Raw genomic sequence first — 21,054 nt, forward strand, 5'->3', positions numbered from 1 at the left:
TTTTTAGGCCGGGAGCGGTGGCTCAAGCCTGTAATCCCAGCACTTTGGGAGGCCGAGGTGGGTGGATCACGAGGTCAAGAGATCGAGACCATCCTGGTCAACATGGTGAAACCCCGTCTCTACTAAAACTACAAAACATTAGCTGGGCATGGTGGCGTGTGCCTGTAGTCCCAGCTACTCAGGAGGCTGAGGCAGGAGAATTGCCTGAACCCAGGAGGCAGAGGTTGCGGTGAGCCGAGATCACGCCATTGCACTCTAGCCTGGGTAACAAGAGCGAAACTCCGTCTCCAGAAAATAAATAAATAAATAAATAAATAAAAATAAAAAAGTAAAAAATAAAAAATAAAAAAATTTTTTAAAAATTTCATTGAGATGGAGTCTCGCTCTTGTTGCCTGGGCTGGAGTACAGTGGTGTGATCTCAGCTTACTGCAGCCTCTGATTCTCCTGCCTCAGCCTCCCAAGTACCTGTGACTACAGGCATATGCCACCAATGCCCAGCTAGTTTTTGTACTTTTAGTAGAGACAAGGTTTCACCATGTCGGTCAGGCTTGAACTCCTGACCTCAAGCACTCCACCCACCTCGGCCTCCCCCAAATGCTTCTTACAGGTGTGAACCACTGCACCAGGCCTCACTTTGGTACCTGCTATCCCACTTCGCTGCTGGTCACGTTAGCCTTTATCATTAATAGTAACATATATTTTAGTTATTTCCTTATTTACCATCTGTCTTCCCTAGTAGAATATAAACTTCAAGGGAGCAGGGATAGCACCCAGAACAGTCTGGCATGAATAAGTACTCAGTAAATACTTTGTTGAATAAGTGGATCAGATCTGGGGAGTTTTGCTAGAGTACATTTCCCTCTGTTTACGAGAGCTTGGTGCCCTGAGACTGTGAAGACGAGACTTACATTGATGTAAAATATGAAACGTGGCATCCCAGAGGCCTGGATGGGCTCGGCCACTCCTCCTTGCCCCTGGGCAGCCAGAACTGACGCAGGAGGCAGAACCCCAAACCATGCTTCTGCCTCAGACTGGATTTTCCCCTCCTTCCAGCCCAGCCCAGCTGCCTCCAGCAGAGGGTTTGGCCTGGGAGTTGGTATCAGCATTGCAAGTTTCTACCTGGGGGTGAAGGCTGGAGGCTGAGTGCAGGAGATGGTCACTTGGAGACCGGACGAGCCCAGGGGCGGAATGAGTTCAGCTGCTCACACAGATGTTGATGTTTCCTCAGGAGGTAGCAGGAATGTAGAGTGCAGAGAAAGGCCCTGGGCCTTGCAGGCCAGGATCTTTAGTCAGTGAGAAAGAGTGGCCAAGAGGGCCCATGATGATGAGATGGTGGGATCAATGAACTTCAGGGAGGGGCATGAGGAATGATGGCAGGGAAGAGCTAACACAAAGCAAAGATGCACTGGCCCCTGCCGCCTCATCCCGAGGGGTGTTGGGTAAGGCAGAAAAACAGGCTTCTCTTGACACAGTCTGTTTCAGGGAATGCCAGGAGATGGAGAAAATGCGTGGAGGGGGTGAGGATATAGGTGACTTTTCTGGGCCCAAAGGGGACTCAGTGAAAGGGTTTGAAAAGGAGGGTGGTAAGACAGGCTAGCACAGAGCACGCCCACAGAGGAATGCGGTGAGAACATGTGCCCTTCGGACAGTGACCAGCAGCCAAAGACGGAGTGAGGAGCTTAGTCTTGGCTGGGCCTTGGAGGAGGCAACCAAGCCCAGGGGTCCAGGAGAGAGGCCCAGCAACTGAGACATGAGCCCCAGAGTGCTGGGCAGGTGGAGAAAGACAATCTCCAGGGAACTGCCACTTATGCTCTCAGGGTCCAGCCACTGCCTTGACGTCTGCAGAGTGGTGTCCGTGGAGGGACAGGGCTTCCGGGGTCCTGGACGCAGGGTGTGTGCTGCCCTAACTCACCTCTTCATCCTTTCCGCTACTCTGTATGGCGTTGGCCCACACAGGCCCACTCTCCTGCTGCTGGGAGGGAGGGGCTGGAAAGTGTTAGGAATTCATCAAGCTTGTAACTAAAGCTGACTCTATGCCAGGCCCCATCTGGGGAAGGAATCTGCTCCCCCAAAGGCAAGTATTCCCCTGAGGGTTGCTTCTCAGCTGCTGCCCTACTAACCCACTAGTGTCTGTGGGAAGAGGAATGATCTGGGCTTCTCACCCTCCTTTGCCATCCTGGCTCTGTGATCGGGGAAGGGTGAAGGCAAGAAGGACGGCTGGGGGTACAGGAGAGAGGGTGAATAGAGGATGGGATGGGATGGGATCGGGGGAGGGATGTGGACAGATGGCCAGCCCAGTATTTGGCTGGAAGGGTCCCTAGTGATGTGTTTTTGCCTCTGCGACTCCCTGTGTGTATCAGGAGCAAAAGGATGGGAACGATCTGCTAAAAGTCTATTATCCTGGGGGCCCCCAAGAATGTGACGTCCCACACCTTCTCCTTCCAGGCCTTCTCCTATGGTATAAGAAGGTGTGACTGAAAGTGCCGGAAACTCACAGGGGGACACATGGACTTGGGACAGAAATAGATCTGAAGCCGAATTTATTGCCTCTTTCCCAAATTTAGAAGACAGACATGTTGTAAACCCTCCTCATCCTCACTCCCAGGGGTCCAGGATAAACCCCCTTTATCTCCAGATGAAAAACAAGAGAAGAGGCCCGGAACGTATTGGAGCTTCCCCAGATGTTGTTTTGGCAGTGCTGTAATGGGGCTGAGTGTCTGGGGCAAGCAGGAAGCTGGCATCACAGCTGTGACAGCGAGGGACCACCCGGCGGGTGGGAGCTGAAGGGTGGAGGAAGACAGATTCAGAAAGCAGGACATGAGAAAGAGTCTAAAGAAGAGGTACTGCAGCTTCTCACCTCCAGCCTCCTGGCTCTGGGCCTGAGGTGTTTTTCTACCGCACCATGGGCTCAGGTCCAAGGGAGGCCAAGCACTTTTCCATCCATGTGATTTGGAGGAAGGAGCCAGGAGAAAGGGAGAGACAGTTGGACTTCCCTGAGCCTCAGCTTGCTTAGATGTAACAAAAGAGTATTGGGCTAGGAGACCCACTCTGCCTCTTAATCTGTCATCTGTGGTCCACACTGACGGCTCCTTGGGCCCTGGTGGAATACGTGATCACCTGCCAGCAAGAGAGGATTTTCCTGATTAGGTGACAGATATCCTGGAGGCCTACTTCCTGAGTTGATCCCATATCCAATTACTGGCCCAGTCCTGTCAATCATCCTTTTGAAATACCTTCTACTCAGCATCACCGAAGCCACCCCATTAGATAGTTCTTGGATAGTTTCAGCAGTTCCCCAAGTGGTCTCTTTGCCTGACCTTTCCTCAGTCCATACTCTGCTGTCAGAGCGCCTTCTAAACTTCAGGTCTGTCTTGTTCTTTCATGCTTAAAAGCTTTGAAGGCTCCCTGCAGTTGAAAGTTTAATTCTTGATTTGGCTTTCAAGCCCTTTACAATCTGGCCCAGCCTCTAAGCTCAATCCACCCATTCTCAGTGTTTTTCAAATACATACTTTGCGCTCTCATACCATTGGGCCTTTGTAGTTTTTTTATTTGTTTGTTTTTGTTTTTGATTGTTTGTTTTTGAGACAGAGTTTTGCTCTTGTTGCCCAGGCTGGAGTGCAATGGTGCCATCTCAGCTCACTGCAACCTCTGCCTCCCAGGTTCAAGCGATTCTCTTGCCTCAACCTCCTGAGTAGCTGGGATTACAGGCATGTGACACCACACCCAGCTAATTTTGTATTTTTAGTAGAACAGGGTTTCTCCATGTTGGTCAAGCTGGTCTCGAACTCCTGACGTCAGCTGATCCACCCACCTCGGCCTCCTAAAATGCTGGGATTACAGGTGTGAGCCACCGTGCCCAGCCTTTTTTTTTTTTTTTTTTTTTGTTTTTTTAATATATAGAATTTCGCTCTTGTTGCCCAGGCTGGAGTGCAATGGTGCAATCTCGGCTCACTGCAGCTTCTGCTTTCCAGGTTCAAGCAATTCTCCTGCCTCTGCCTCCTGAGTAGCTGAGATTATAGGTGCCTGCCACTAGGCCTGGATAATTTTTTATATTTTTAGTAGAGATGGGGTTTCCCATGCTGGCCAGGCTGGTCACAAACTTCTGACCTCAGGTGATCCACCCGCTGAGGCCTCCCAAAGTGCTGGGATTACAGGCGTGAGCCACTGCGCCCAGTGTAGTTTTAACAGTGAGGTCTTGTAGTTTTAACAGTGAGGTCTTGCCGGGCGCGGTGGCTCAAGCCTGTAATCCTAGCACTTTGGGAGGCCGAGGCGGGTGGATCATGAGGTCAAGAGATCGAGACCATCCTGGTCAACATGGTGAAACCCCGTCTCTACTAAAAATACAAAACATTAGCTGGGCATGGTGGCGCGTGCCTGTAATCCCAGCTACTCGGGAGGCTGAGGCAGGAGAATTGCCTGAACCCAGGAGGCGGAGGTTGCAGTGAGCCGAGATCGCGCCATTGCACTCCAGCCTGGGTAACAAGAGCGAGACTCCATCTCAAAAAAAAAAAAAAACAAAAAAAAACAGTGAGGTCTTGCCATGTTGCCCAGGCTCTGGAGTGCCACGGTGATTCACAGGCATGATCATAGCACTCTACAGCATCAAACTCCTCACCTCCAGGGATCATGCTGCCTCAGCCTTCAGAATAGCTGAGTGCCCAGCTCATTGTACCTTTACTCATGTTATTTGCTTTGCCAGAAATTCTCTCTGTTCAATTCTTTGCCCATCAAAAAGCCCACTGATTACTCAAGACTGGCTACTGTATTATCCCCTGTGTGAAGCCTTCCTGGACTCACATCACTCCATCTCCCTATTGGAACTAATCACTTCCTCCTCTTTGCACTCAAAAAACTTTTGTATATATAGTGTAACAGTTCATTGTGTAGATTTGTGAGATTGTGATTTCTTGAAGGCAGACACTGGGTTGTACATTTATACTTCAGTGTCTGGCACATACTTTGGCCTCCAGCACACAGTAGGTACTCAGTGAAGCTTTATTAAATTTGGTTGAATTAATTATCTGCAGGCAAGTGATACCAAAGGAGCAAAAACGGTATTCTTCCCCTTATTGAAGAAAAAAGTAAGACACATATAGGACAATGGACATGTCAGAAAAGTCTCTAAAAAGGGGTCTGAGGTGGTAGGGTGAGAGTGGGCTAGGGAAGGGTGGGAAAGGATCCTACTTCCTCCATTCCTTCCACTGAGAATGAGGTTGGGGAGGAGTGGAGAAGAAGCTTTATTTAGATTAAGAATGGGTGATCTGAGCTGCTTGTTATGATATATCAATCTTTTTCTTTTCTTTTTTTTTTTTTTCTTTTGAGACAAGATCTCTGGCCGGGCACAGTGGCTCACGCCTGTAATCCTAGCACTTTGGGAGGCCGAGGTGGGTGGATCACCTGAGGTCAGGACTTCAAGACCAGCCTGGCCATCATGGTGAAACCCCATCTTTAAAAAAAAAAAAGAAATTTTTTTTAAAAAAGATCTCACTTTGTTTCCCAGGCTAGAGTATAGTGGCGCAGTCTTGGCTCACTGCAACCTCCATCTCCTGGGTTCAAGCGATTCTCCTTCCCCAGTTTCCCGAGTTGCTGGGATTACAGTTGTGTGTCACAATACTTGGCTAATTTTTGTATTTTTAGTAGAGATGGGGTTTCACCATGTTGGCCAGGCTGGTCTCAAACTTCTGACCTCAAGTGATCTGCCCACCTTGGCATCCCAAAGTTCTAGGATTATAAGCACCTGGCCTTATATCAGTCTTGTGCTGAAGATGACTGACCCCAATGGCATATAATTATGCTTTTTTATTTTGGTGTCCCTGAATGGGCTAATTAAGCTTTGGAACTGACATATTTGTTCTAGTGTAGTGGGCAGAGCACATGCCTTGCAGCCACACTGCCTAGGTTCAAATCCTAGCTGTGCCGTCTTAGGCAAGTTATTGAAGCTCTCTGTGCCTTAATTTCTTTATCTGAAAAATGAGATTAATAGTAATTCTCACCTCGTAGAGTTGTTGGGAGGATCAAGTGAGTTTACAGTACTTAGAATAGCATCTGGCACATGATAGTGGTCACTACATGTTAACTATTATTACTTTCCACAAAAAATTTGAGATAGCTTGAAATATTAAACCACATAGAGAAGAGGATAATTATGTGTGTATTGTTTTTTTTAGAGAATTTCTAAGTCTCATATGTGTGTATTTATATTGTATTAAAGATCAGAAACTAATTGGTAGTAGGAGAGAGAAAGAGAAAGACAGGTATTTGCCAATTTGTTGAATCAGTTACTTCTCTGACACCTAACTTTATCTTTGAACTTCCAGGAAGCCAAGGAAAAAAGGGAAATACACACATTATATGGTTTTACATTGTGAAATATAAGAAAGCATTCAAGTTAGCCCGTTACAACTCCCTCCATCGCCCCCTACATTTACACATTCCTCAAGAAGAAATTTATGATATGAATCCCTGTGTTGGAATATTGGAGCCAAGGAATCTGCAGTTGTTTTCAGTTGGCTTTTTGTAGCTTCCTCAATTGGGCTACCTTTAATAAGAGCTCATAATGACAACAGAAGTAATCAGGATATTGGCTGGGATAGTAACAATCAATATCATCCCTACATTCTTTCTATTCTTATCTCAGAGTTTCCTTTCTTCTCTCTTGGCTCAGGAATTCTCTGGGGTCAGGGGTTGAGCCTCGCTGGGTCAAATAATCAGATGGCCCCAGGTGGTTTTAGCTGCCTCCCCGCAGCATTGGAGTTGTGTAGAAGCAAGGTGGAACCATGGCAAAAACTCATGAGGTGAATGGAGACAGGAAGGTTTTGAGATAAGTCTAAGAGGGCGTTGAGAAGACTGAGCTTCCAAATTTGGAACAGAACGATTATCTCAGTGGGAATGGGTAAGTTCCTAGAAAGATAACAACTCTCCGCTGGGTGCGGTGTCTCACGCCTGTAATCCTAGCACTTTGGGAGGCTGAGGCGGGTGGATCACGAGGTCAGGAGTTCGAGACCAGCCTGGCCAATATGGTGAAACCCCGTCTCTACTAAAAATACAAAAAAATTAGCTGGGCATGGTGGCGGGTGCCTGCAATCCCAGCTACTCAGGAGACAGAGGCAGGAGAATCGCTTGAACCCAGGAGGTGGAGGTTGCAGTGAGCAGAGATCATACCACTGCACTCCAGCCTGGGCGACAGTGTGAGACTCTGACTTAGAGGGTGAGGAGGGAAGAAAACAACTCTCTGTCCTCTACCTTTTGAATTCAGAGGAATCCATTGTAAGTCAATATCCTTATGTAAAAACATTGCATAAGAAGTCCAGGAAGACCACCACCACCACCACCACGATCCTCCAGCCTGACCTGCCAGGCTTGAAAAAAGTGGCTCTTTGCCCAAGAACTTACACACTCAGAAGCTTTGGATCTATCTCATTGAATTCTTAGACAGGTTCAGAGATGTGGGTGGGGGTTAGAGCTGAATTACTCCACAGAAGAAAACAAGAAGAATCTATATTTTTGCTCCTGAGAGAAAGGAGCATGAAAGAGGGGCTTGAGTAGCCTTCAAATGGTGTTGGGAAGGCCTGGAGCCAGCGTTAGAGAGGAAGCCGACAGAAGTTTAACAACAGAAATGCCCAACTCTCTCTTTTTAGCTGTTTACATTTTTGTGAAATTAATCCCTTCCGGAGACCCCAACCTTCACCAAACCCCATGATGCACACACAGACCTTGTAAGGAGTTCATATGGAGAAACAAGAGACAGGGCTGACGCGGCCTATATCAGTGAGGGTACTCACGGGTCAGCAGGATGATTCCCAAACGAAACTGACTTGAGATCTCAAAGCCAGAGGCACTGATGAGAAGGAATGTCTTTCCCACTTTCCCTCCATCCCCACTTCCAGGGAATTTGGAATATTTTGAGGAAGACTAGTGAGTCACTCATTGATCTTCGAATAAAACATACAACCAGGAGTCCCCGTGGCTCCGGCCAGTTGTCCTGGCCCTTGAGGAGGCGAGGCTACGTGTTCGAAGCCAGGCTGGGCAACATAAGAACCTCTTGCTCATTTAAAAAACAAAAAACATTGAACCAATCTATGAGCAGTTGGCTACAGCTATCCAACAGCTTACCCACTGGGGGCATGGAATTAGGTGTTACCTTCACATGTCTGACGTTCAATGAGGTAATGAGGACAACCATCTCCAAAGGGAGGTCTCCTGCCTACCCACTGTGCAGTCCACTTCTCAGCAACCGAGCACAGTCCTCCCTAAGAGGGGGTTCCATGGGGCTCATTGAAGCCAGTGAATGGGAGGAGAAATGCTGCAGAGATTTACTATGTGTGGCTGGCCCTCTGGCTCACTGCCATTTATGTATGGGTCACAAATCAATCACTGGACCTCATGATCTGAACGTCTTTTGTCCTCTTTGTCCTAGAGTGATCAAAGGAAGGAGATTTAGTCCCCACCCTCTGAAGTGGAGGGTGTGGGCTTTTCATTCTGATTGGAAATAAATGGTTCCTGCCCTCAGGACACTCTGAGTTCCCGAGGAGGGGAAGCTTCCACTCCGAGGACACAGATGCAAAGCCGCCAGCAGATAGGCAAACCTGGGCAGAACTGCACTGCGCAAACACCATTCACAATTAACCAAGGAGTTGGAGTCAAGGTGCAGCAGGAAATAGCTTGTTGGGCCTGGGAATTTCGAGCTGAGCTGGATTTGGAAGGCGAGAGTTCTTACTGGCAGCCACAGAAGGCAGTCATGTCCTGTGCAGTGTCCAGTACTGAGTGAAGTGTCTGCACGATGACGGCTTGCTCACCCGCGATTCCCCTCCCTGCTGGAAGGGTAACTCAGGCGTGCCCACCACTTGCTTCCTAACAGCGGCCGCAGACAAACAGCCCACCACAGTGCACACAAGAGGCAAACTCTGGATGACTTTATTTACAGAGATGAAGCTTTTCAACAGGGTCAAAGGGCATTCTCAGAGCACACAGGTGTGGCCCGGGAGAGGCTGGTTCTGGAGGGGGCACCTGAACAAGTTCCTCCTCCCTGGCACCAAGTGACCACCTGTAAGTCTAAATAGCACCTCACAGCTTGCAAAGCTGTTTTACACCAAGCAGAACACTCATCCATCCTTACAAGGCTGGAGGCCAGTATCCTCTATATTTTACGGAGAAGGAAGCTGGGGCCTGAAGGAATGATAAGACAATCTGAAGGCCACACGGCAGAGGCGAGGATGTCCTTTCTACCACCCGACACTGGCCCAGCATCACAGCCTTGGGGTCCTGGACTTTGGGATGCAGAGCATTCAGGGACTATCAGAGTGCATCTATGAACGGCCACCTGGTCATCTGCATTTCAATCCAGCTCTGCACATTTCAGAAGAAACCCAAAGACAGATAGTGTCTGGGAAGGCTGCCCGCCTGCGCTCTGGCTCTCAGGAGGAGAGGGGGAAGCCAGCGTCCTTTTTCCAAAAGCGGGTCCCCTTTGCCCAGGCCCGGGCATTGTTTGGGAGAGGAGAGCCTGGCCCTTGATAGCTGGCAGCTGTGGCCCTCCCCGCGCGCCCCGGCCCTACCGGCCCCTCCGGAGTCTGTGCCCATATAAGGGAAGCACTTCCAGGCGACCGAGGCGGAGGCTGTGACGCCCCGGTCCACGTCAGCGGCTGGCGGGAGGCGCGGAAGCCCGGCAGAAAAACAAGTGACGCGGAAGGGAGGCGTGGGGCGGCGGCGCCTGCCGAGTTAACCCCTGCCCATGCGGCGCGAGCCGCCAAGGACAGAGCGCGGCCATCCAAGGTCGTGGGCTGTCTTTGCGCTTCTGTGTGAATGGGGGCGCGGAGCAGGGGAAGCCGGGGCCAGGGGCCGCGCTGGTGACACCTGCCTGAGCACCCCTGTCCTGGGGTGGGCACAGGTATTTGTGTTTTGGAAGATCTGCTCTTTGGGCGTCCAGGTGTGTTTGAACACCTGCGCATTTTGCCTGGTGGTGTCAAGGACGCACATTACATGGACAGCCGCTGTGTGTATTTTTACTACAGAGCCTAGAGATTTTGCCATGGGGTGTTTAAAGACAATCAGGTCTCCTCTTGAAACTCAATCTCTTCTGTCCTGAAACAAGCAAACAAAAAGAACAACTGGCATCTGTGCTTCCAGAGACCCGGGAAAGTCTCAGGAGAGGCGCTGCTGTAAGGGGACTGGTTTCTCATTAGCCAAGTGGCCTCCCCAGTCTTTCCTCAGACCAGGCAATAGAAAGGTATGGCCTAGGGGCTGACGGAGAGGCAGCCGGAAAAAGGAGGGTTTCCGGAGGCCTCCTGCCAGGCAGAGGCCAAGAAAGAAGCAGATAAGGAAGAGGAGCTGCAATGCGAACTCAGGGCTCATCACAGAGCCTTCATTGACTAGGGGCAGGTTGGGGAGGCTCTTTGATTTCTGAGTCCAGCTGTGTGCTCAGATAAAGCCTGTTGGAGTGCTGCTCTCAGAGGCCTGCCACGTCTGGCCTGAAATTGTGTGTGTGCGTGCCTGCCTGTGGTGGGCTGGGAAATAACTTGGCTAGCTCAGCCTCAGGGAAAGTCCCCAGGGCCTCCCAACCATCCCTTCACACCCACAGTGCTCAGCCACCCACATTCACTGCTCTAAGACCTACTTCCTCTCTCTCCTTCCCCTGGCCCAGTCTCTCCCTGGTGGAGAGTTGTCTGGGTGGAAAACTCACCCCATCCCCAAGCTCTGGGTACTGTGATAGAGTGGGAGCCTGGGGCATGAGAAGAGACAGTGGTCCTCTTGGCAGGGCCGTGGCCGAGGATGCGGCAAGTTTGCCTTGGCTGTGAGCACAGTCCCCATCCTTGAAGCTTACCCTTGGGGTGGCTGGTGAACATGGTTTTGTGCCTGGGAATTTCAAAGGCTGCTGGAGGGGCCTTCCTTCCTCAGGAGCCAGTGTCCTGGGACAGGAAGATGCCAAAGGTGTTAAAGAATGAAAACAATGGGGCAGCGTTTGTGTTTCTGCCTGGACGGTCCTGCATGGTGGTTATGGCTCTGGGCTGTGGGATCAGGTGGGACTTTAGCTCTGCCCCTTGCTGATAGGTCTTCTGGCAAGTTCCTGACTTCTCGGAGCCTCAATTTCCTTGCTTGGAAAATGGAAGTAAAAGTATTAATCATACTGTTCCGTTGTTATTGTTTGAGGCAGGGTCTCACTCTGTCACGTCACCCGGGCTGGAGTGCAGTGGCATGACCATAGCTCACTGCAGTCTTGACCTCCTGGACTCAAGCGATTCTCCCATCTCAACCTCTGGAGTAGCTGGGACCACATGCAACGCATCACCATGCCTGGCTGATTTTTTTTTTTGGTATTTTTTGTTGAGACAGGGTTTTGCCATGTTGCCCAGGTTGGTCTCAAACTCCTGAGCTCAACCAGTCCATCTACCCCAGCCTCCCAAAGTGCTGGAATTATTGGCAGGAGCCACCGTGCCTGGCCTATATTGTTCTTTTGAGCATGAAAAGAGATCACATTTATCAAGCATTCTGCACATATGTTCACTCCTTCCACAATATTTGCGCACCCGGAACATAAACACATTAAATAGTAACTTTTATGACTATTAGCAGTGATAGTAGTGTCATAAAAGTCCTCTTGGACACCACATGGAGAGTTAGCCGGAGTCACCAGGTGTTCAACGTTTGCCTTTGGAAGTCCCCTGCTTCTCACCTTTCTTGGAAGCCACACTGGTACCTCATCAACTCCAGCACCTCCTCCACCATCCTGACCCCAGCCTGGCCTGGAAGAAAAAGCAATGGACATAGAAGCATAGGACCAAGGCTTCCACCCCAGCTCTGCCCTGTCCTGGGCCCCTCAGCCCTTCCGAGCCTCAGTTTCCTTATCGCTGAAATGGAGAGAGGACTTTCTGGCTGGTTTATTTATTGTGAGAGTCGAGAGAATAAATATTTGTGAAAATACTTTGAAAACAGGCCCCACGTATCAGTTCTCCAGCAGGAGAATTCTCCCTTCTCATCCTCACACCAGCTCCTACCCCATGCCACCCCTTTAAGTCTCTCTGTAGATTTTCATGGCTTTAAGCATTTTGCCCACAGCTCTGTTGACAGTGTTCCTTTGACTTCAGAATTCTGGAGGTGGCTTAATTCCGACCTCCCTATGGACACCTCCTCAGGGCAGGGAATATGCCTTATTCATTCATCCTGTGACTCCCTTGCCAGACCCAGGAAGGGCACATCGTAGGATCTCAGTCCACACTGATTCTTTTTCTTCTACCAGCAAATCCCAGGGATGGAGGCCTGAAAAAGTGGCCCCAGTAGAATTTGGGAAAGCAGGCTCTGTGCTCCGAGACAGAGGGGTTGAGGAAGGAGGAAAGGAGGGATCGGCCCTGCGCTGTGCAGACCAAAGGATGGCCACTGTCACCACACACAGACACAGGTAATGCCCATCCCCACAGGGTGACATTGTGCTGACTGGGTTTACTCAGAGCTCCCAAGGCTGGGAGAACCCCTGAGAGTCTCAGCAGAGAGCCCAGCCACTCTTCCTGGTGGGAAAGCAAACATTCTGCCTAAAAGGGAAGTCCCTGGGTTTCAAGTTCCACTTCCTCACAGCCAGAGCGCTAACCTAAACCCTGCCCTCTCTTCCTCCCTCACCCCGCAGGCCAACCATTTCCTGTTCTGCTGAGCTCATGGAAACAAACAACAGCTGTCCTCTCATTGATTGGTTTAAAAATAAGAGACTCTTGCTTTACCTTCCCCTTACCTCTGATGACCAGAGGCCTCAGCACAGTCCCTTCAGGCCTCCACCCACTCCCCTGGGCACAGAGGGGCAGCCCCTGGGCCACCCGCAGCCTCTCTCCTCCTCCTTGTGGGGACCAGACTCTGCCTGCCACTGAGCCACACCCGTTCACCCTCAGTGGGGTGACTGCAGCGGCCCTGTCACTGAGTTTTTTTTTTTTTTTGAGACGGAGTCTTGCTCTGTTGTCCAAGCACAATCTCGGCTCACTGCAACCTCCGCCTCCCGGGTTCAAGGGATTCTCCTGCCTCAGCCTCCCGAGTAGCTGGGACTACAGGTACGCGCCATCACACCCAGCTAATTTTTTTATTTTTAGCAGAGACAGGTTTTCACCATGTTGGTCAGGATGGTCTCGATCTCTTGACCTCGTGATCTGCCCTCCTCGGCCTCCCAAAGCGCTGGGATTACAGGCGTGCGCCACGTGCCAGGTCCCGGCCGCTGGGTCTTACCAGCGTGGCTCCTGCATTCACACTTTTTGCCACACCACTTTGTCTCTGCAGTGGGCCTTTCGCAAGGCTGGGAGGAAACAGCCTCTGTAGAAATCAAGGTTTCCTGCCCCGTGAGGGCTGATGCAGCGCCATGGAGATATTTCTTATGACTTTACCAGGCAAACTGCAGGCCAAGGAAAAGATCAGGAGTGTGAAGTTCTGAGTTCACAGCTACTCCGAAACCCCTCTAAGCCTCATTGTTTTCATCTGAAAGACGACAGTGGCAAACTGCGTACAGAGTGACTGTCAGGGTCAGATAAGATGTGGTTGTGAAGGCGCGTCGTAAACGGTGCCACCACGGACACACGAGTTGCTGCTTCTGCCTGCCACCTCCACAGACCCCAGGTCACCACCAGCTGCCATCTCTACAGGTGGCCCTGCCTTCCTGAAAACCCCAAACCAAGACTTGCCTCCGTGGGCCTCCGAGTCCACCCCACCCCGTCTCTTCGGCGTACTTACTCCGCCTACAGCACAGGGAAATGTGCCTGTTACTTGAGAGGCGTGGACAGTTTCCTCTTGTTTTTCCATGGCTTGTGTTTGTCTTACCTGTTCCGCCTGCTTCCTGGCACCGCAGGAGTGTAAGCTGGTTCCTCTGAGTGGATCTGTGGCCAGTACCTGTCTGTTCCCTCACAGCACAGGACAGCAATAAGTGTGCCAAATGGAAGTGTGTGTGGGAGAGGGCACACAGCCAGATGGCTCCTTGGGGCAAAGCCTGATTTCTACCACGTAAGACTTTGCAGACAATCAGTCTCTGGCTGCCGAGGGGTTTTGTGTTTATTTTCTCTTGTGAATCAAGCTAATTTTGGATTCACTGGGATACAATAGTGAGCTAAAAGGCAGCTGCTTACAGGAGCTCAGAGAACCAAGCAGAGTCAAGCCCTGGGAAGCCTTTTAGACAATGATTGTGGAGAAGGAGAGGGACAGTCATAAGGTTCCCACGTCCCTCCCAGTCCCAGGCTCACCTTGCAGAGGTGTGGTGGAGGGCAAGCACGCCCAGCAGCTTCTCACCTGAAAGCCAGCTGGCACAGCCCGCCTCCAGTGGGCCACCCACATTGCTGGGGCCAGTGAGCCTCCGAGCTGGGAAATCCTGGCCAAACAAATGCCCTCCTGCCCCAGACAGCAGAGGGTTCCAGAAGATCAGGGCAGCTTTATCCCTGACTTAGCAAGCAGACCTGGAAGAGGGATGGAGAAGGGCTTTTGAATCTCCTTCCAACGGTCCAGAGAAATCTCCTTGGAAATTGGATTCAGTATTGATTATTGTAACAAGAGTTCCTCCTCCCCCAGGAAGCTTCCCAGAGTGGTCTTCTTCTAATAGCGGCAGAATTGCGTGATGGGTGGTCGGAGTTTCCAGCTGCTGTACCAGACCACTTGAGTTCAAATCTTATCTTCAACAAGTTACCTAATATTCACTATGCTTCAGTTTCCTCATCCGTAAAGAGGAAACTACATGATATCTATCACATAGGATTGTTTTTGAATAATGAGTTACTAGGGGCCACACATTCAGGGCTCAAAATTGTTATTGTAAGAAAAGACTTTACTTAAGAGTCCTTCTCTACCACTATGAAAAGAAATTCTCTCTCTGATTCTGACATCTTTGTTTGTTTCTTTTTCTTTTCTTTTCTTTTTATTTTAAGAGAAGTGGTCTCACCATGCTGCCTGGGCTGGTCTCAAACTCCTGGGCTCAAGCCACCTACTCACATCAGCCTCCCAAAGTATTGGGATGATAGGTGTGATCAATATATAATATATATGACATTATATATCATATATTCTGTTTCTCCTGGCCTCTGAACTCCAGGTTCAGTGAGAGGAGAATGCTCAGTTCCTTCCTGTGGACTATGAAAACCACAGGAGCCATTCATCAACAGCAATAGGGTGATGAGAGCCATTTAGTAGTATTAGGAAGCAGAAGGTCTGAGAACCTTTCAAACTAAGAAACCCGCCTGGCCACCATGTCCCTGACTTGACTTATTCAGTCCCTGTCCTGCCATATTGTACCCCAGAACGTTCCCTTTTATTGTGTTATTTAATCTACATGGTGATCCGACAGAATAGTCTATAAAGATCTTATCAGAGAAGCCAACTGGGACTCCCACCTCCTGCCATACTGAGAAGGATCCCTTCCATCTTTGCCCCTGGCTGTTCCACTGAGTTCGCTGCAAGGCGGTTCCATGGAAGACCAGTTCAGACTCCATAATAGCAGGATGACTTAATGGCAGGTTGAATCAGTGGGTTATTTGGAGCAGGCACTGCAGGGAAAGGGCTGGCCCTGTCAGACATGGCTCATCCTCTTCCCTCTTCAAAAGCACTCCCTCTTAATGTTTGACCTATCAGAGTCAGGGAAGTATGTGGCACTATTGCTGGAGCCAAAATCTGCAGGGTCGAGTGCACATCCAGCCTGCTAACAAGAAATTCCAGGTGCCCCGAGGACAGTGGTGCTGGCTTCAAAGTCAAGAGCTTTCTGGGTTTAGGCGCACCCTGCACTGCTGCTGGGTGTAAGACACAGAACTTCTCCAGACACCTGGCCTGGGGGGGTCATCCTGTCCTGCTTACAGTGGAGAGGAACAGAGCCTGTCAGTCCCAGCCCCAGCTCTCCAGCATGATGCCAGAAGTCAGGAGCCCGGTGAGCTGTCTGCCTCAGCCACCAACTCTCTGGACCTCAGTCCCCTTCATTATAAAGTGAGGATGTCAGACTAACCATAGCTAAGATAGCTGTGAGCTTGGACAGCCTGGATGATCTTTTCGGAGCCAAATTACCCTAATTCCTTCCATCTTCTGTCATTTGCCTTCCACTTGTTGGTCTCATATACATCTTTTTAAAGGCTTTTGTCGGTTTAGTTCAATTCAACATTCTCCAAGCAGCTGGTATACAATGGACATTGACCCAATACTGGAAAATCAATGGTGCCAAGATATCTGTTTCCAGGTGCTTCCAGTCTAGCAGAGGAAGGCAGGCAAGGGAGCAGACAAGGAAATTAGGGTCTCTGGAAGCTGTGGGAGGGAGAAGAACAGGGAAAAGATCCCACCAGGCCATAGAGGGCCTTCCTGAGGAGACTTGAGTCTGGGAAGAAAGTCACCCCTTTCCAGGAGAAGTAGAGGCAAGGGAGAAGGGTACTAGTATTTTCTGTTTGTTTTGTTTTAAGATTTGGTTTCACCATGTTGCTCAAGCTGAAGTAAAATGACTATTCACAGATGCAATAATAATGCACTGTAGCCTCGACCTCCTGGCCTCAAGGGATCCTCTCACCTCAGCCTCCTGAGTAGCTGGGACTATAGGTGTAAGCCATTGCACCTGGCTGGGGGGACTAACTTGTAAGTTATTATTATTATTATTAGTTATTTATTTATTTTTGAGACAAGGTCTGGCGCTGTGGCCCAGGCTGCAGTGCAGTGGTGTGATCTCAGCTCACTGCAACCTCCATCTCCCAGGCTCAAGTGATCCTCTCATCTCGGCCTCCTGAGTAGCTGAACCATAGGCACCCACCACTACACTTAGCTAACTTTTGTAACACCATGTTGCCCAGGCTGGTTGTAAACGCCTGAACCTCAGCCTCAGCCTCCCAGAGTCCTGGGATTACAGGCATGAGCCACCATGCCCAGCCTTAAGTAATTATTTCTAATAGATCAAATACCACACTAGACAACTTATATTATTTCACTTCATTCTCATAACCTTTTGAGTAAGTATTAAGCCCATTTTACAGATGAACAAACTAAGGTTCAGGGTGCCCAAAACCATACTATAGGGTCAAGCTGAGACTCAAATTCAAGTCTACCCGATTCCAGAACCCATGCTTTTTCCACCCAGCTAACAGAGTGTGAAGGGCACAAATAGCTGAGACTTTGCATACTGGGTAGGGCCTGGGCCTGCTGGCCTTTTCTGAATCCTCCTGGCCTCTCCCACAGCCAACAGGAGAACTGCCACTTTAAGAGGCACAGCCCCTAGAAGGGTTGGTTTCCATTCATTTTTAATGGCCCAGCTGCTGTGGTCTGCCTGCCTCCCCATGGGCTAGTCCAGGAGTTTCTCTGCAACTGAGCACTCTCACCACGCTGAGGCCTGTCAATGTTTAATAGCAGCAAGGATCTTATCTCGGTTACCTGAGTCGTTTAGATTACTCCTGCGCAGGGTGCTGGGAGCATGAGGGGAGGCAGCAGATGGCAGACCCGTCAGTTAGCCCACTGCTCTGCGGAGGGAGGAGGGATTATGGGAGCAGAAAGGGCGAGAGGGTGGGAGAAAAGGAGGGAGGGTGGCAGGGAGACACACTCTAACAGGACAGAATTTGCATGGCCCTGGCTGTGTTCTCCACCCTCCCTATTCTCATCCACCTTCCACAGTGGCTGCCCACTGCACACACTTTCAAGGCCTTCCTGGGAGACCCAAAACACAGGGGAGTGAGCGGTTGAATTTCTGTGGAACTTGAATCTAGATGACCTTTGAACCCCCCCTGGTATTCCCTGGGCATCAGAATCTCTGCTTATTTTAGGGAGAAAACACAGCACTACTTGTCTCTCTTATAAACTGTTGAAAACAGGGACCCCGGGTGCTCCAGGGACATGGATGTGTTGCAAAGGTCACACAAAACTATACCTTCAGAACAACTTCTCAGATTCATAGATGTGTGAGCTGGGTAGGGGAGGAGGGTCCCCATGCCCTGGGTCCTGGCTCTAGAGCACCCTAAGTGGGAGGGATAGGCTCTTGCTACTCCCCTGGGCTCAGGGAATGCCTGGATCAGATAGTCAAGTTCTATTTGGGGAGTAGAACGTCACAGTTCAAATACCGTACCAGAGGCCACTCTGATGTTATTTACAGACATTGTCTAAAGATCTAGCCTCCAAACTGGGAGGAAGGGCAATGAGCTTGCTGCCTTCTCCAATTTCTCCTGCTTTCTGAATTTCTTATATCCTGTCACTGTTCCTCATCCCCCTACCTCGTCTCCATCCAGGAACACCCTATGCTGCCGTATGTGATGAGTCACTCACAGCTGGGAGCCTGGAGAGTGTTCTTAGACAGAAGGGGAGGATTGGGAGCAGAGCAGAGGAGCCACCACCAGGGCCAGAGGACCCAGAGAGGTTCCTAGACATGGGGTTGGACAACTGGGAGTGGGAAAGGGGCAAGGAGGGTCCAGGGAGGCCTCACTGGGTCTGGTGAACATTTCCCTGACCTGTGTTCTGGGGCTTTCTGCCTGATGGGAATTACAGTGAAAAACAGCTGGATGCTTTTCTAGGAAGACTTCTGCAGGTTGGGGGTGGGAGGCAGTAAGGATGATTTCATCATGATTTCGCTCCTAGTTCAAATGAGAAGAAGACTGGCTGAATGGACCAGTAATAGGCAGCATATCAGACAAACGTTCGCAGGGCTGGGACCTTTGACTCCTAGGGTGGGTTTCTGAAGTTTGAATTTCCAGAGGCTGGGGAATCCTGAAGGAGATTTGTGTGACCCTGTGGAGCTTGATACCAGTGGTGTTAGGATTGAAGGCACCCGGCTTCTCTGCTCTGAAAAGCACATGCTACCTGCTGTGTCACTTGCTGAGGTTTCCATGCCAATGAAGTCCCTCTTCCTGACTCCTCCCTTCACCTTCAACATGCATGTTTGGTGTCTGCGCCAACCACTTCATACCCTTTACCCCCGCAAACAGCACAGGCCCTGATATGTATGTACATGATCTGTGTAACAACAGTCCCTACCTCAAAATGCTATGAGAATTAAGTGAGATACTATGTGTGGAATGCCTAGGCCAACACTTGGTGCACAGCTAACGCTCACTAAGTCAGCTCGCTTATCTGGGGAGGCAAGACGAATGCTTTCTGAGTAGTAAGGGCTACAGGTGTGTGCCACCCCATGTCCAACTAATTTTTAAATTTATTTTATTATGTGTAGAGATGGGATCTCCCTGTGTCTCCCCGTCTGGTCTTGAACTCCTGGGCTTAAGTGATTATCTCCTGCCTTGGCCTCCCAAAGTGCTGGGATTACAGGGGAACCCAATACATATTCCTGAGTAAGTAAATACGTGAATAAAGCCAATGTCACAGGATGGGAGTCTGACCTAATGGAAAGAGCCCTGGACGGGGCGGGAGGTGTAGGTTCTAGTCTGAGTCCCATCACTAAGTAGCTGCGTCACTTTGGACATCTCTTTTTCATCTCATGGCTTCCTCTTGTTCATCTGAAAAATTAAAATTTTAGTGTAGATATTTCTGAAAGCCCAGCTTCTGACAGTTGGCAATTATGAGATACGGTTTGCTGAGCATCTATGATATTTAGGTACTATGCTAGGTGCTTCCTATAAATTACCTCTAATATACTGATTCAGTAGTTTGAAGTGGGGTCCAGAATCTCAGGGAGAGGCTGCATGATCTGAATTTTTATCGAACTTCCTGGGTGATTTAAATTGGTGTCCTAAGGTCCCTTGGTATGCAGGCATTTGAATGTCAGATGAGAGATTTTTAATTAGTACTATAGGCAATGGGAAGCTATTGAAGGTTTTTAAAGCAGAAAAAGAAGGGTAATGCTATATATAAAGAACTAAAAAGCTAGGAAGAAGGAAGAGAAGTATCTTGGATCTGTTACATATTGAGGCTGAAATACCAGAAAAATGCTTCAAAGGTGTCCAGCTCTCAATTGGGAAATAAGTAAATTGGAGGCTCTGTAATAAAGATGGAGTTACAGATGATGATTTTGAGATTTATTCTTTATCAGGAGATGCAAATTCAAATACTCCAGAATCAAGGCAGGTAATGCAAATGAGGATTAAGTATAACTATTTAAAAACAGCATTCATCTTTAATAACTGGCAAGTACCACTTTGTCTCAGCAGGGATGCAATAGGTCATGGTGGAGACTGTGGTGAACTAGAGGATGTACTCCCTGTCTTACGGGTCAGTCATTGCCAAAGAGAAGTGTGGGATCAGTGTTAAACAGAGAAATTCTAGATATTTTTATTTTGACACTCCTTAATTATTACATGTTTACAACTAATTTTGTTTTTTTTTTTTGAGACGAAGTTTCGCTCTGTTGCCCAGGAGTGCAGTGGCGCGATCACAGCTCATTGCAACTTCTGCCTTCTGGGTCGATGCGATTCTCCTGCCTCAGCCTCCCAAGTAGCTGGGATTACAGTCACCTGCCACCACAGCCAGCTGATTTTTGTATTTTTAGTAGAGACGGGAATTCACCATCTTGGACGGGCTGGTCTTGAACTCCCAGCCTTGGCCTCCCAAAGTGCTGGGATTACAGGCATGAGCCACAGCACCTGGCCCACAACTAATTTTTTAAGTGCTTTAACACTACACAGACAGAACCATTTATATCTATGGTCAGCTCTGCCTTGAGGGGTTCCAATTTGCGACTTTTGAGTTGTACAGATGGGATTCGAGACAGAGGGTGGAGTAAACTTAGAAGAAATCCAGGCACTGCACTGTAAAGAACCACGACCCTCCCAAGCTTCCAAGCTTCCAACCAGGCTTAGAGAGACCCTGGTTCTTTTGGCCACTGGGTGTTTGGTGAGCTCCCATGTTGGTGGCAGCAAGTGGAGCCTACACATGCCACGGCTGTTTCCGCCCATCAGCTGGAAATATGTGGGTAGACTCTGAGGTCCTGATACCTCTGAGGTTAGATGCCACCTTGGGGAGGGGCCTGCAGCCTTCACTCCACCATTCTGCATGTCCACTTTCATCCCAAACTGTGAAGATATCCTCTGCCCAGGAGTGCCTGAGTCCTGGCTGGAGCAGGCATCTTGTTTAACACATCTTAGACATTCACTTTGTATCAGGAAATCCATCTGTTGTCTAATTTAAGTGCTTTTTGTACAATTCTGTCTTTTTTT

The sequence above is a fragment of the Sapajus apella genome, unplaced genomic scaffold (assembly GCF_009761245.1).
Source record: "Sapajus apella isolate SASKATOON/1434 unplaced genomic scaffold, GSC_monkey_1.0 scaffold22, whole genome shotgun sequence".
NCBI classification, from domain to species: domain Eukaryota; kingdom Metazoa; phylum Chordata; class Mammalia; order Primates; family Cebidae; genus Sapajus; species Sapajus apella.